The sequence below is a fragment of the Ambystoma mexicanum genome, chromosome 11 (assembly GCF_040938575.1).
Source record: "Ambystoma mexicanum isolate Mex_15411 chromosome 11, UKY_AmexF1_1, whole genome shotgun sequence".
Taxonomy (NCBI): Eukaryota; Metazoa; Chordata; class Amphibia; order Caudata; family Ambystomatidae; genus Ambystoma; species Ambystoma mexicanum.
This window is the reverse complement of record NC_090934.1, coordinates 452240034-452254945: the sequence shown is the minus strand read 5'-3', so window position 1 is coordinate 452254945 and position 14912 is coordinate 452240034.

The following is a 14912-nucleotide window of genomic DNA, read 5'->3' as shown; positions in this document are numbered from 1 at the left end:
AGCCGTGTAGTGTGATTTGCTGATACAGTTGAGCAAGGAGAGGAGTAACCGCTTTTTCTAACGCACTAATATGGGGCCTTGTTGTTAAAGTGGTGTGCCTGTAGAGAAGGCCATTTCTGTACTAATACGATATAACAAGACGGGCCTGTGGAGAAGGCATGGGTTTGAAAGCATTGAGTGCGAGGTGTGAAAAGGTGGGGTGTGCGGAGAATGCCGGAGTAAATGAAATTAGGGCGATCGAGCAAAGTGGTATGTGTAAGTGCTGAGTGAGTGGGATTGCTTGAAGAGAGAGTGACATTTTAAAAGTTTTCAATTAATAAAGGGAAGGAAGAAGTAGGGAGAGAAGAATATTGTAATAGAAAGTAATCCGGCGTAGACAATGACAACCTACTGGATGGATTCTGCGTTTAACCATATGTGTAGGAAACTGCCCCAGTACTGTGATAAAATATCAAAGTACCATTTTGACTGGGTACATGACACAGTGGACAAGTGTTATAAAGAATGACCTGTAGAGGGAACCTTCGATAAAGATATTATAGAAAGTATGTACTCGTACTTTGCAGCTACACTCAAAGGGGTGAAGCTTAAAAAGAGACAGGCTATCCTAGGGCTTAGGAAACTGTACAAAGAAAAGGTGAAAGAAACAGAGATTGGGAAAGAGGAGAAGGAGCAGGGAAGTACACCACCAACCCCCTATATGCTATATCCAGAACCAGCTGCAGGCTATACAAATCCTAAATGAAAGTGGATAGAGAGACAAGCATTATTAACACACACGAGAAGGAGAGAAGGAAATATTTTAATGACATAAAAAAGAGCATGCTGCAACAACTTGACAGTGTGTTCAAGGAAGCAGAAAAAGCAATGCAAAGGGAAATAGAGGAAAAAGGAAAGGAACATAAAAAGGGAGTCAATGAACAGGGTTTGACAGCAGGACCCATACAATTTATAATGGACAAGTGGGGACAGGACGAGGAAAACAGCTTAACTGACACAGACTTAGAAGGGCACACCATATCAGACTGGGAAGACTGTGGTAATAGGGATCAGGGGGGTGACGAAAAAGACACCACCATTTGACAAACAGGAGACAGGAAAGGAGAAGAGATGAGAGAGACGAGGAGGAAAGAGAAGAATCACTGGGTGACTGGGGAAGCAGGCTTCAAAGCAGGAAAACCAGAATAGCAGTAGCGAAAAGACAACAGTGTAGCAATAATGCGCTCCTAGCAAGCACATCAGCCAAAACCTAAACAGACTACAAATCACGCAGAACAATGCTCTCCGGGCCGCTCTTAGTATCCCAAGAAGAGAGCATATCACCCATGCCAGGCACTCAGTCCAATGGCTACCGGTCAAAGAGCGGATCACTCTCAAAATCCTCACCCTCACTCACAAATGCCTCTCTCTCTACGCCCCGTCCTATCTATCAGAAACCATCCTCAAACCATCCTCCTCCCGTCCCACCAGGACGCAATACTCCAATCTACTCTGCATCCCACGCATCAAAAAAGCCAAAGCCGGAGGTCTAAGTTTCCCCTACATTGCAGCCAAGACCTGGAACGCTCTTCCTGCAGACATTAGAGCGGAAAACTCACTCCCCATTTTTCGCAGGAAACTGAAAACCTCATTCCTTGCAAAATAATAGGAAACTCTCAGGAATCCATGTAAATATACTGCATTGCTAATGTGTACATGTCTACTGTAAATATTGTATCTTGCATGTAAATATTGTATCCTATGTAACTAAGATATTGTCTGTAACAAGCGCCACGATGCCCCCGGGCTGACGTGCGCTCTACAAATCTGAATAAAATAAATAAATAAATAAGCACAGAGCGTGTACAAAATGACCCTTTTACAGAAAGCGAAGGGTGAGGTTCTTTACATAACATGTCAGACAATGGACAGGGACAATTTACTATACCTTCGTTGATGGCAGGGGTTAGCAAGTGGATTGATGTTTTTGAAAAAGTGACAAAATATGGCAACAATCTGGATATTCAGGGGTAAAGTTAAGCTCTAATGTACACACTGAAGCACCCTTCAACAACTATCAAGCACATGTTTGGAAGGCTCTAAGGGAGCTGTATCCAAACATGTCAGACATGGTTTCTATAATGGCTAGCAAAATGAAGCCTGATGATGACCCCACGGAATACCTATGATCCATACAAGAAATGTGGATACAGGAAAATGAACAGTCATGGGTTGAGAACATTCCTTTATTTTACCACATTCCACTGAGGGGGTTCCCCGCAGATGTACAGGTCTCTTTGGAAACAATAGTGGGAATAGAGGCAAAGGAGTGGCCTGAGATACAGGGGACAATTGTACTCTATGCAAAAGAAAGCAGAAGAAGGATAAGGAGACAGTCGATAATGCTGATAAGGCAAAAAACGAATTGGTTCAGAAAAAAACTGGTGAAAATGCAGATGGAGGGAGCAGTACTCACAGGGCCAGTCAACGTTCCACAAGCTCAGACAGGGGGGCTTCCAGTGGCCATGGTAGTGCAGCCAAGAGGTTACACTCAGGTGCCACCCGACCAGCAGTAGGGAAAGATACAGATGCAGCAGAAACCCACATTCATGAACATGCAGCAGCAGCAGCCAAGGGTTATGCAGACAGGTGGAAGAAGTGCATACATGAGACAGTACCAGAATGGGAGAGGGTACTATGCATATGGTAGAGGAATGGGATACAGGGGAACGACTCCTCGTTTCGGAGTACAGTGTTTCGCATGTGGGAATTTATGACATTTTGCACGTACATGCCAGCCCATTGCACAGGCAGGGCAGCCATAGAAGACATACATGCAGCAGACTCCTCAACAGGTGCAGGTCATACCACAACACAGACATACATATAGAAATCTCCACAGCAGGTGTAGGTAATGCCGCAGAAACAGCAATTACAGATACAGTCTGCACCGCACAGACACAGGGTATTACTACCCATGGACAAGTGCAGGTACAAAATGGGGAAATGGCAGGAACTCAAGGTACATTGAGCATACTTCAGGCACCAGCACAGGAACAGATACCATAAGGGGTAACAATACTGGGACAGAATACCATACCCCAATACACAGGAGTGACAATAGCAGGCGGTAACCCCTTTGCATCATCCGTGAACACTTTTTCCCAATGGGGGTGCCCACGGGGAGTGCGAGCATGTCCTGTTCTAGCAGTAACTGAAGACCCTGAGGAGGAACCGGGGGTAGGGGTTCAATAGGACAGAGTTGATTTTCCTTTCTTTTAGATGCTGGACAACTAGATCACGCATCAAGGAAGAAGGATTTCCATTATATAATGAAGGTTTGGACACACAAGGCTTTTCGGGCACAATTTCGAAAATTGCTCTGACAAATTATTTACCCTTGACAATAGGGATGCAGCACATTGTAGCATATTTGCTGTATACAAAGCACACTCCTATCAACATTCTAGGGAGGGACTTACAAAGCAAAGTGAATGCCACAATTTCATTTTTGGAGAAAGAGATGGTGTGCACCACACCCTGGATGTATCCAGCTCGGGTGGCAGTACTGACTCAGGCATACTATGCACAAAGCACAATGAGAGGGAATACCACACACATAGAGGTGTTTGTGTATGGGGTACACATGTTGTTGGGATGGTTGCCAGGGATTGAAGGGAAGGTGTTTCGACTGTCCGACAAGTTTTTGTTCAGGCCTCAGTGTCCCTCCTCAACTCAGGCACACATACTCTACTTCACCTGGAGGAAGTAGTAGTAGGGAAAGACATGATTATACTGGTTGCAACTGATGAGAATAATATGGAATGGCGATTATTGTTATGTATTGATCCCACACTGACATTGACATGAGTAAGTCACACAGAGTTGTTTGCAACAAAAGACAATGAAGAAGGAGAGGTAGTGTACAAACTGAGCCTACCTTGCCTAGTACACATAACAGAAAGGGCCGTGCCCCAGATGACCCAGATAACGAAACAGAAAGCACACTATTTATAGGAAGATTTGGAGAAGGTGCCCACAGATTTGAGGTCAACAGGACCATGATGTAGGAACACACAAAGGGGCAGGGGCAGTACAAATCAAGTTAAAAGAGGTAGCACTATTGCCATGAGTAAAGCAGTACCCACTTTCACGAGAAGCAGATAAGGGCATATATGAGACACTGCATGCCCTATGGCAACAAGGCATAATACAGATGAGCTCATCACTTTGCAACACTGCTATCTATCTGATTAAGAAGGCAAATGAAGGGGCGTGGCATTTTATACAGGATTTAAGCCTTCTGAATGACATTATTGAGGCATAATCTCCATTGGTTCCCAACCCTGTGACAATGTTTTGTAACATTCCCGCTGAGGCACACTATTTCACTGTAGTTGACTTGAAGAACGCCCTTTTCTCCATTGCGCTACACCCAGACTCCAGGTATCTCACCACCTTTACATATCGTGGGACACAGTTCGAACATACTAGAATGCCTCAGGGGTACTGCGAAGGACTTAGAATTTTCAACAGAGTAATACAAATGGACTTGAGAAATGTGCAGGTTGCTAGCACAGTGATGCAGTACGTTGATGACTTGTTAGTGTGCAGCACGTCAGAAGAGGAGTGTAGAAAGGACTCAGTCTCACTACTGACACTGCTAGCAGACAAAGGATACAAGGTGGACAGGGAGAAATTGCAATACTGTCAAAAAGAGGTGGTGTACTTGGGTCAGATTTGTAATATTTCCACACATAGGAGGAAAGTCACACAGAGATAATTATTATTCCGACCATAAGGAAACAAGAGAATGGAACATCAGGCATCCAGCATAAACATTGGTTGCAACTGCACAAACATAGTGTTTTCTCTTCCAACTGGAAGATGATATTCAGATTAATTAAAATCCATGACGCCAGAATGTTCTGGCACTTATAGCACAGCCATATTTCTGCACAATCCCCTAAGGAGCTATGTGGAATCAATGAGTCTGTTTGGACCGCCTATGTCAAGGAATTATATTGGGATCCTGAATTGGTTAGGGATGAACCTGACCAAGTTAAACTGACATACAGCTGTGGGGATGTGGATGTTGATGTTACTGACATTCTAAACATTACAGCCAACCTAAATGCCTCTAGGGCTCCCAGCCTAAATGGGCTAGCCTACATAGTACTGAAGATGAACCTGACCCACTGCGCTAAAGTGCTAGCAATTATGTTTACTAAGAATATAGATAGCAGTATTATACCAAATTGCTTCCGGTGGTCGACCCTCATTCTGGCTCACAAAAAGGGTATATACGTAGAGCCCAGCAAATGTCCAGCTACTCGCCATGTTGGACTCCAGCAGCAAGATTTTTTTAACAATATTGCTGCGGCTCCTTTGTAGCTGGGCTGAGATTAGGAAACTACTTAAGACACAACAGTTAGGTTTTAGAAGGGGCTGCAGCACTGTTTACTCAATTGGAAATTTCAACTTCTGGCTGCTGATGTCCAGCGTGGTGCTGACAGTGGCTTATACCTCTGTTTTATAGACTATTCAGCAGCATTTGATTGTGTATCCTGCCCCCAATCATGAAGTAAATTACAATGTTGGGGTATTAACTCAGATTTACTACATTATATCAATTTGCTGTACACTGACAATTTTTTAATGGTTAGGCTCTCACAAGATGGCTCCATCACTGCTCCAACTTCCACAAATAAAAGTCTCAAGCAGGGGTGCATGTTTGTCCCCCTCTTGTTTAACCTTTACATGGCTGAAATGGACTCTGCTCTGAACAAGTGCCACAATTATCCACCTAAAATAGGAGGAATGAGAATCTCCTGGATATCATATGCGGATGCACTGTGTTGTTAGACCAGACCCCTTTTGTGGTTACAGTGCACAATGGAGGCGCTTTTCCAATATGAGACCGAGACTAAACTTATAGTCAATCAGAACAAGATGAAGATCATGAAGATCCATGGAAAAAGGCATTGGGCCTCTTCTTTCTACTGGCACTTGGGCCAGGGGGTAACATTTACTATATTGGATCAATATATATAATTATGATTACCCTTTCTGAGTGATCCTACTGCACTATACTCTAAGACCACCTTATTTCTCAAAGCCACTCGTAAGTGGTAGGTGATTAGAAGATTCATCAATAATGTTGGTGGTGGTTCAATGGAAGACTTCTTTCAGGTCTATAAAAAGGCCATTATTCTAAGCATTTTGTAAAGATTAGAGACACTCACTGGGAAGCCTGTCAACTGGTTAAGCAGCATTGAGGGTACATTATTGTGATCTCTTCTTGGTCTTGCCACCACGGCCCCTGTCGAGGATCTCCGACTTGAGTTGGGGCTGCCTTCTTTGCTGGTTATTGGAAGATGGCATGTTGTAAACTTCGGGCTAAAATACTCTTGGCGGGTGACACTGCAGGCTTCATATTAACATTATTCGCTGAACATCCACGTCACCAGACTAGCAATCTTCCGCATGTGGACCTGGTTAATACAGTGAAAACACTTTTGACTGCCAATGGCTTACAAATTAGTGACATGGCGGACACTGGTAATTTTCTCCTTAAACTAAAATGCAAATCTCTAGACTGGGACCACATGTTCTCTAATGACAGCCTATCAGCAAAAATTCAGTACTCACACTGAGTCAGACTATGCTATGCAGGGATTTTGTCCCATGCAGCAATGCAGTTATTTAGTGAAAATGTGTAGTGCCACCTTGAGATGATCTATATTATACCGGCGCTTGAATCTGCTACCGGTTTTAAAGTATACTGGTGCATGGGCCAAAATCCCCCGTGAGCAAAGATTATGTCATTTTGCATGGGATTTGTTGAGTCTGCCAGACACATACTGACCAGTTGCACTCGCTTTAATGAATTGTACTTAAAATGATATGGAAACTTCTGTTCTACGCTCAAGACCATTAGTACTGACCAATTTTGGGCCGCTATCTTTTGGCTGAATCACTTGTCATCACAGCAGCTGAACTACATGTTTGGGAGCAGATCTTTCCTAATCCCTAGTATGACACAAGATTTTAACAAGCGCTATTGTTTTTTCGGAGGTATGTTGAATTGCTTTCTTATATCTTCATATACATATTTTATGTGATGACTGAGCAATGATTGTACATGTATGTTTGTAATTTGTGTTTTGAAGTTATGTTTTTTAAATTTTGTTTTTTTCAGTGTTCAAAAGGCTAGATAAATTAGCCATATGCATGTAAATAAAAATAAAGTAATAAAGACAAACCTTTGCCACTGCAACTTTCTCTTTCCTCCTTAAGCACTCTCTTGTGCAGCCCCTTCTAAAGAAGCCCTTGGCTGACCCTTTCTCTCCGGCTAACTATTGTCCAATCTCCATCATGCCTATCCTGGGCAAACTCTTGGAAAAGCTGGCCATCACCCACCTTAATATACATTCTGAATCTGCTGGTTGCCTCCATGACCACCAGTCTGGATTCAGAACTGCCAGAAGCATGGAAACTGCTCTCCTGAACACCCAAGAAGACTTGCTCTTTAATCTTGACTCTAATCTCTCTTCTGTCCTCCTCTCCTTGATCTATCCTCTGCTTTTGACACGGTCAACCATGCCATACTGCTCAATTGTCTCCGGGACAACCTCAGTATTACTGGTCAGGCCGTGGCCTGGTTGACCTCCTTTCTCACCAACTGGCCCTCTCAGGTCCAACTGGGGTCTTTCCTCTCGTCTATCTCTCTCTCTACTTGTGGTGTTCCCCAACGGTCTAGCCTTTCTGTCCTTTAATTAGAGATGCAGGGATCTTCACCCTTGCACCACAGGTGAGAGGGTGATTATCCCACATCTCTAGCGAAATGGGTGCCTGGCATGGGGTCAGCGCCGCAATTAAAAGCCAAGGCAACACTTACCTGACATAAATGCTGGCAGTTAGGCCACGGCCCCAGCCGGTCCTTTTGCAAAATCGAGCCAGGGCTTTTATGAGGGCGTGGCTTAACAGGCAGCATTCAGGTCAGGTAAGTGTTGCTTGCATTTAATTGCAGCTCTGACGCCCTGCCAAGCCACGACCCCCTATGAGCCCTGGCTCGAGTTTGCAGGCCAAGGGACTGGTTGCGCTAGTCACAGTATAGAATAACAAGCTGTCGTCTTTTGCCCAGCCAGTTGCACTGTTTCTTGATTACAGTTTGGCTAGAGTGTAGCTGATCGTTCACACACAATGCCACTATGTAACAATGTTATGTAGGCCAGACCACCCCTGTGCATTATTATGTGTGCTTCTTTAGGCCACGCCCATTAAGTCTTAGAACATGCCCCTCATGCAATCCACCTCCCCAAATGAGGCCACCTTCAGTTTCTTACCCACTTAAAGCACTGGATACAGATAGCTGAGAAGCCTTAGTGGTGCGGAAACGTGTTGTGCATATTAATGTGGGTGTAAAAGGCTGCAACGTCTTTGTATCTGTGTTCAGGGCTGTTGGTTGTGCACTCTTGGTGCCCTTATAGCTGCACTTGGCTGTGCGCTGTTACTTGGGACTGTACATTTGGTGGGGCCCTCGTGTAGGTGTTCTGAATTAACGGGTGAAAGAGTTCGTGCAGCTTGATATGATTTGATATGGCATTTGTAACGCGCCTATACACAAGTGTTTCAAGGCGCAACGAGGCGGGGGGGAACAAAGGGAGACAGACAACGATCCTACTAGGCCAGGTGTCATTCAGATCGCGCAAGTGCAAGGGTAGGGGGACTGGGAAAAGTGCAGGGGAAGGGGAGAGGGGAAGTGCAGTACATGGTTAGTAGAATACAAGATAAATAATAGGGCCAGCTGGTGGCAAGTGCAAGGAAAGTGCGGTACATGGTTAATCGAATACGAGATAAATAATAGAGCCAGCTGGTGGCAATTGCAAAGATAAGTGCCAGGAGAAGGGGATGTAGGGTACAGAGACAGTCCCGTAGTGCAGGTAGGCAGTGCAAGGAAGAGTGGCTGGGCCAGGACATGAGATCGGTGAGTGGCCCAGTTGCAGATTCAGTGCAGGTTCAGTGATTTTAGCAGGGGAGAGAGGGAGAGAAAGCGGAGGCAAAGAGGAAGGTTTTTAGGTGCTTCCGGAACCGGAGATGGTTCTCCTCAAGTTTGAGGGAGGCAGGAAGGCTGTTCCAGAGGGAGGCCCCTGCTGCGGCGAGAGATCTACCCCCAGCTCGTTGCTTGGAGAAGCGGCTGACCCTGAGGTAGTTGGAGGTGGATGAGCGAAGGGCTCGAGAAGGAAGATATTTAGGAAGAGAGAGTTGCAGGTATTTTGGCCCAAGGCCCCAGAAGGCCTTGTGGACAATGCAGAGGGTTTTGAACTTAATCCTTGCAGCCACTGGGAGCCAGTGTAGTGATTTCAGTCCTGGAGAGATACGGTCCCTGGGCTTGATGCCAAGGACAAGTCTCGCAGTCCTGTTCTGGATGAGTTGCAAAGGGCGGAGAGTAGAGGCAGGAAGATTTAGATAGAGGCAGTTACAGTAGTCCAGCCTAGAGAGAACCAGAGCTCTGGAGACAGTGAGCTTCTGGGGGAAGGAGAGAAAAGGAAGGATACCTCTGAGGAGGTGTAGCGGGTAGTGTGACTTCTTAGAGACGTCAGAGATTTGAGGAGAGAAGGACTTCTTTTCTTTGCAACTTTTGTCTTTAACCATCCAGTAGCTGGAACTAGCAACCCTGAATTGCAAAGGAACTTCTAAGCCTGGAATCAACCATCAGAGCCTGAGGTCGATCTTAATAAGAACATTTGCATATCATGCCTGCAGCCCCGGTGTGCAGAAAGATACCCATTGAAGGACTCAGTATGCAATTATGTAGGCATACGCTCTTTGGGGAAATTCCCAGATAGTTAGCATTCCCTGCTAAGTGGTTCATTTTAAGCATTGGGGTGGGAGAGGGGCTTGAAGCACGTACATAGTACGCCGCTGCGGGACTCCCAGTAGTCAAAGCATTGGAATGTGCGGCGGGATATTCTGCTGCAAGGAGACCGAGCAGGTTGCAGTTCACATGAGTTCATCCTCTCTAGGAGGTCACTGTGGGCGGAGAGCTCTGCACAGAGTCTTTGTTACATCAGGCAGATAGGTTGTGACTTCTACCTGCAATAAAGAGAGGAAAGAGATTGCAGCACAAAGAGGCAACACAGGACCCGCTACATCATGTGGCGTGTTATGCCCTGGGTTGCCTGGGGATGTGGTATAACATAGCGCATTGGCCATGTTTTACCACAGTGCCTGTCCCCCAGTCCCTGTGTTTGGGGAACGTCGATATGGAACGTACCTGGTCTACAACCAACATCTGGATACTACAACTGCAGTACCACAACTGCAGCCTCAGTGTTCAGAAAAATGCAGAATGCAATTATTTATGAATACGCCCTCAGGGGGAAAAAACAGTTGATTAAAACCTTCTAGTGCACTGGCTCTTCTGACATACTCCAACAGTACAAACAGATACTAAGAGGCCCTGTACATAACAGAGGACCTGGCCACGTCATGGGACATTGGGTGCAGTGGGCACGTTTGGTGCACGACCATTGTGATATGGCAGCAACCCTTTTTGTGTCCCTTATTGTGGAACATGGACATGTGATTATTTGGGGCAATGGAGAAAATTCACATTTTTGTGTTGGCTCTTCTGGTGCGAACCTCTCCTGGTGTGACAACCTCTGAGTCTGCCATATGACTATCCTTAATACTGGTCCACACTTTCCCACTTCTGGACTTTACTTTGGAAATCACTGTGATCAGGCACATAAATCCGATGTATTCAAGTTAACTAAAGTTTATTTTTCCCAGAATGCAACTGTTTGGTTAATACAAGGCAGGACCAAAAAGCGGTGTCTAGGTGACATTGAGTTATATGGTGTGCTTAGTTAATTGAGAACTGTTTCAATGTCCACTGATTTTTAGTGGTCACACCCAAGAGGGGAAGCTGAAAGTTACCACCTTTTCCAGAATCCTCAGCCGCTTGCTGCTGAGCAGCCCAGAGTTGAAGGGCACCATAAAAGGGCCCTCCAAGTCAGCTTTTCCACTTGTCCATAGCACAACAATTGCATTGCCATGGACTCTGAAACAGGGTGCTTTAGGCCGCCCCTGGACAAAGTGTAAGGCATCTTTTAAAGGGTGGCTTTCTGCTAAGGTCACTTTTTTTAAGCTGCAGGTATCATTGGAGCAGTTGCATTTTCACTTTATATAATTCCCTTGGAACACCCCTTTTCAAGACTTATTGTCAATTCAGTGTCAGCGCTGAAGTATAAGCATTAAAAGAATCAGACTCTCTGCAGATAATTAGCTGGATTTTTGGCTCAGGGTGAGTTCTTGAATGTGTTCAATGGCGGGAAGTTGGCCTGTATACTGGTGTGTTTGGGAGTGACAAATTTGGGAACATTTGATAGGAACGAAAAGTTGAATGTTGAAATGGCCTGTGGCGTGGAGCAGTTATGGTTAGGTGAGGAACATGACCTTTTTGGAATTGGCATATCTTCACTGATACACTTCACAAGAGCCATGAGATATTGTGTTCGGATAACACAGCTGTGGTTGAGGCCATAAACAACCAGGCAGCATCAGGCAATATAAAACATATCCTTATTATTCTAATTCATGCCTTGTCTCTTTTTAAGATTCAGGAATTTAGGGGCACCACACAAAAACCCGAGCATCAATGATCACGATCACAGACAATTTGTGGAAGTGACATGTCTCCAGCCTTAATTCCTGATTGTTGCCCCGCTTGTAGCAAAACCGAGATTATGAGGGAGCATTTGCTACCTATTTATGTTTTTCCAAAAGAAAGCATCGTGCAACGTTGAATTTGGAATCAGCAGCAGCATTGCTGTCACAATTAAGAAAGGATGGGTTATCATTGACCTGCCTGTAAACATATAGGTGGACATCTAATTTTTAGTTTGGACTGTTAGGTGTAATCTGCGACACCTATAAAAGCCCAACCTATTGTATTCAAATACTGAATCATGTTTACAAAAGCAAAATAGCACACAAGAATGACATTTGAGGAGGGACACACAGTGTGTGAGGTGTTGTTTGGTTATTGATCCCTCTCATTGCCTGCCCCTAGCCAGGCTAATCCCAATGGCTAATCCCACCCATTCCTGCCCATCCCGGAACTCGTTGAGCTCTGAGCTCTTTCATGCTGGGGGCCATGTTGGATAAAGTTCACACATGCACACTGCCTGGTAACTACTGTGCAGCTCGTTACTGTCACGATATATTATACAGCACAAGCAAGTCAGGGATCTTTTTCCCCTACAATGAATGTGGCGCACAATAAAACTGCTTTTTATTTTTACAATCTAGATTATTTTTAAGGAGGCCTCCAACCCATCTCGCACCCAACCTCCACAAGCACCCTGTGTCACAGTAGACTAGGAACCAGGGTGGTGTGTTATCAATGAACATTTTATTTATTTATGAATTAATGGGAAAATAGAATAACAGTTACAACTGCCACCAAGATGTGGCAACACAATTTTCAGAGTCCTTTTTGGGTCAAGCGGCACACTGAAACAACTCAAACATGTATAGCACAAGGATTTACTTTTTACTTCTCTCACCACTACCATCAAAACAGTTCAAAACAGCATGAAAATGAATGCAACCCACAGGAAAGTGCATGCGCACACAAAGGATTCTTGAGTCCCATCAACCCTCACACCTCCACCCCCCTCAACCCCCCACTAAGCTTGTCAGATTTGAATGCAAGGCAGTGGAAAGGGATGGGAACATAAGGTTAAAATCGAATTTTGAGTGGGGCTTTCAGAAACAATATAGGGAGCCAGCAATGAATGAGACAATTTGTGGGAAAAATTGTATTTTAACTAGTTAGGACAATTGCTATGGGACAGCACAAAAGGTACTTCCTGCTGCTTATACTTAGAAGACAATTAGAGCTTTAGAACCTACTAGCCAGCACACAAGAGGGAAATCAATTTTAGAATATGCAAAACCTGGGCGAATGGAAAGGGAATGCAATTGGAAATTCGTTCACACAACACAGTAGGGGAAGAGGAACAGACCAGGAATAACATTTCTTAAAAGGTTAAGCTCAATTTCAACAGAAAAGAAAATGCAAATGAAATTCCTTTTTACTACGGCTGCTAATGACAGGCAAGCTCTAGGCAATAGGGAACTCACAATAGGAAAATCAGTTTTTAGTCGAAATGACAGAGGCAAATAACAGGTAGGCTCTGGGCAAAGGGATAGCACACAATAGGAAAATCGGGTGGGTTTAAAATGATAGATACAAATAACAGGTAGGCTCCGGGCAAAGGGATAGCTCACTACAGAAAATCAGGTTTTAGGTTAGGATGGCAGAGCCAGGGGAAAATACAGATGCAGACAGGACATTTGTTTGGTAGGACACAATATAGACACATGGACAAATTTGTTTTTCAGCTCACAATGAAATGAATTATTTTGTAATTTGTCATTTTTAATGTTTGTAATGCGCGCCTGACCCAGGGGTATCAGGGCGCAATAGGCATCAAGAGGGTTGTTCAGCTTAGGTTACATTGCTGTACAGTATCATACTTACTTTGGGGAATACTTTATAACTATAATGACTCACAATGCACTGGGAAGAGATAGTTGGTTTTGATTTCCATCTATCCCAATCCTGTGAAATAACTATGGTAATACATTACTTTACTGAGAAAAATATACTAAGGATCTACACAAGCAACTGGAGATTCTTCAATGGGAAATGACTGAAATGCACAGGCAAAAAAGGATTTTTCATTGGGAAAATTACTACAATTAATCAACAAGTAAAGGATTTTTCAATAGGAAAATGACTGAATTACACCAACAAATAAGATAGGGAATCTTTCCATGGGGGAATCATTATGGCAATGCTGAGGAGGATAGGGCTTATTTAATCTATGGCTGGGGATGTCTATACTTAGATGGACATCAGGGGGGCATCAGAGCATCACTGCTGGGACAATCAATGGGCCAGTCAGGATTCTCTCTGTCTTCCAAAAGGGTCCCAATCCAGCTACTACAGATCCTGGCTCCAATCCAAGATGTAAGCCTCACTCTGCAAGTATGATTCCAGATTTTGTCAGCTGCACACCTTAAGATTTAGTAGGGAGAGCCCTGATTTGAGGTGGAGCGACGTATTTATAAGGCAAGTGACATCACAGATGTGCCATAGTTCTCACAGAATGGACTGGGCAGTGTTCAGAGGTTCCCTACCATCCGTGGGCCGATAGGTCCATAGAAGGTGGGAGTGTTTTGGGAAACCAAAGGAAGAAACCCAATCCATCATCTGACTTGGACAGGGGTCTGGTTTTGGAACATTGAAATCTCACTGTATGACAAATGCCCTTTCTCTTCATATTTCGACACATATGACAGCATTTCTGAATCCTATATTTTTCAGTGAATCACCTAAACTTTGTCAGGGGTCTCTGTGACCTACTAGTGTGAAGATACAGTTTTTTCTCATTTACTCCCAAAATGTATAAATGAAAAATATGGCACTGGGAGGGCGGAATATGGATCACATTTTACATTTTTACTCAAATTTGAATGGTCACATTCATACAGAGAGTCACATTATGTTTTTCTTTATAAAGTTTGGTGTGTTGTTGTCACCAAAATCGTTTTTAGTTCACCAGAAGCGGCTTGCTGACAGCTTTTCAGAAATCCGAACATGAATAGGGTGCAATAAGTACTGTCAAGGTTATCCCATAAACAGCATATCTCCCATTTTCTACAATGGGAGTGAAACCACTCCTTAGCTCTAGTCCCCACCCTTGGGATGGATCTTTTACTGGCTGTGACGTCAAGAGGGGTTCATGTGTGTAGATTAGCCCAAGGCTTCAAGGGCTAATGGCCATCTGAGGCCAGTTTAATGGCGGCCTTAGTGGTGTGAGTCATAAAAGCAGGGTGGCAGGACAATACTTTAT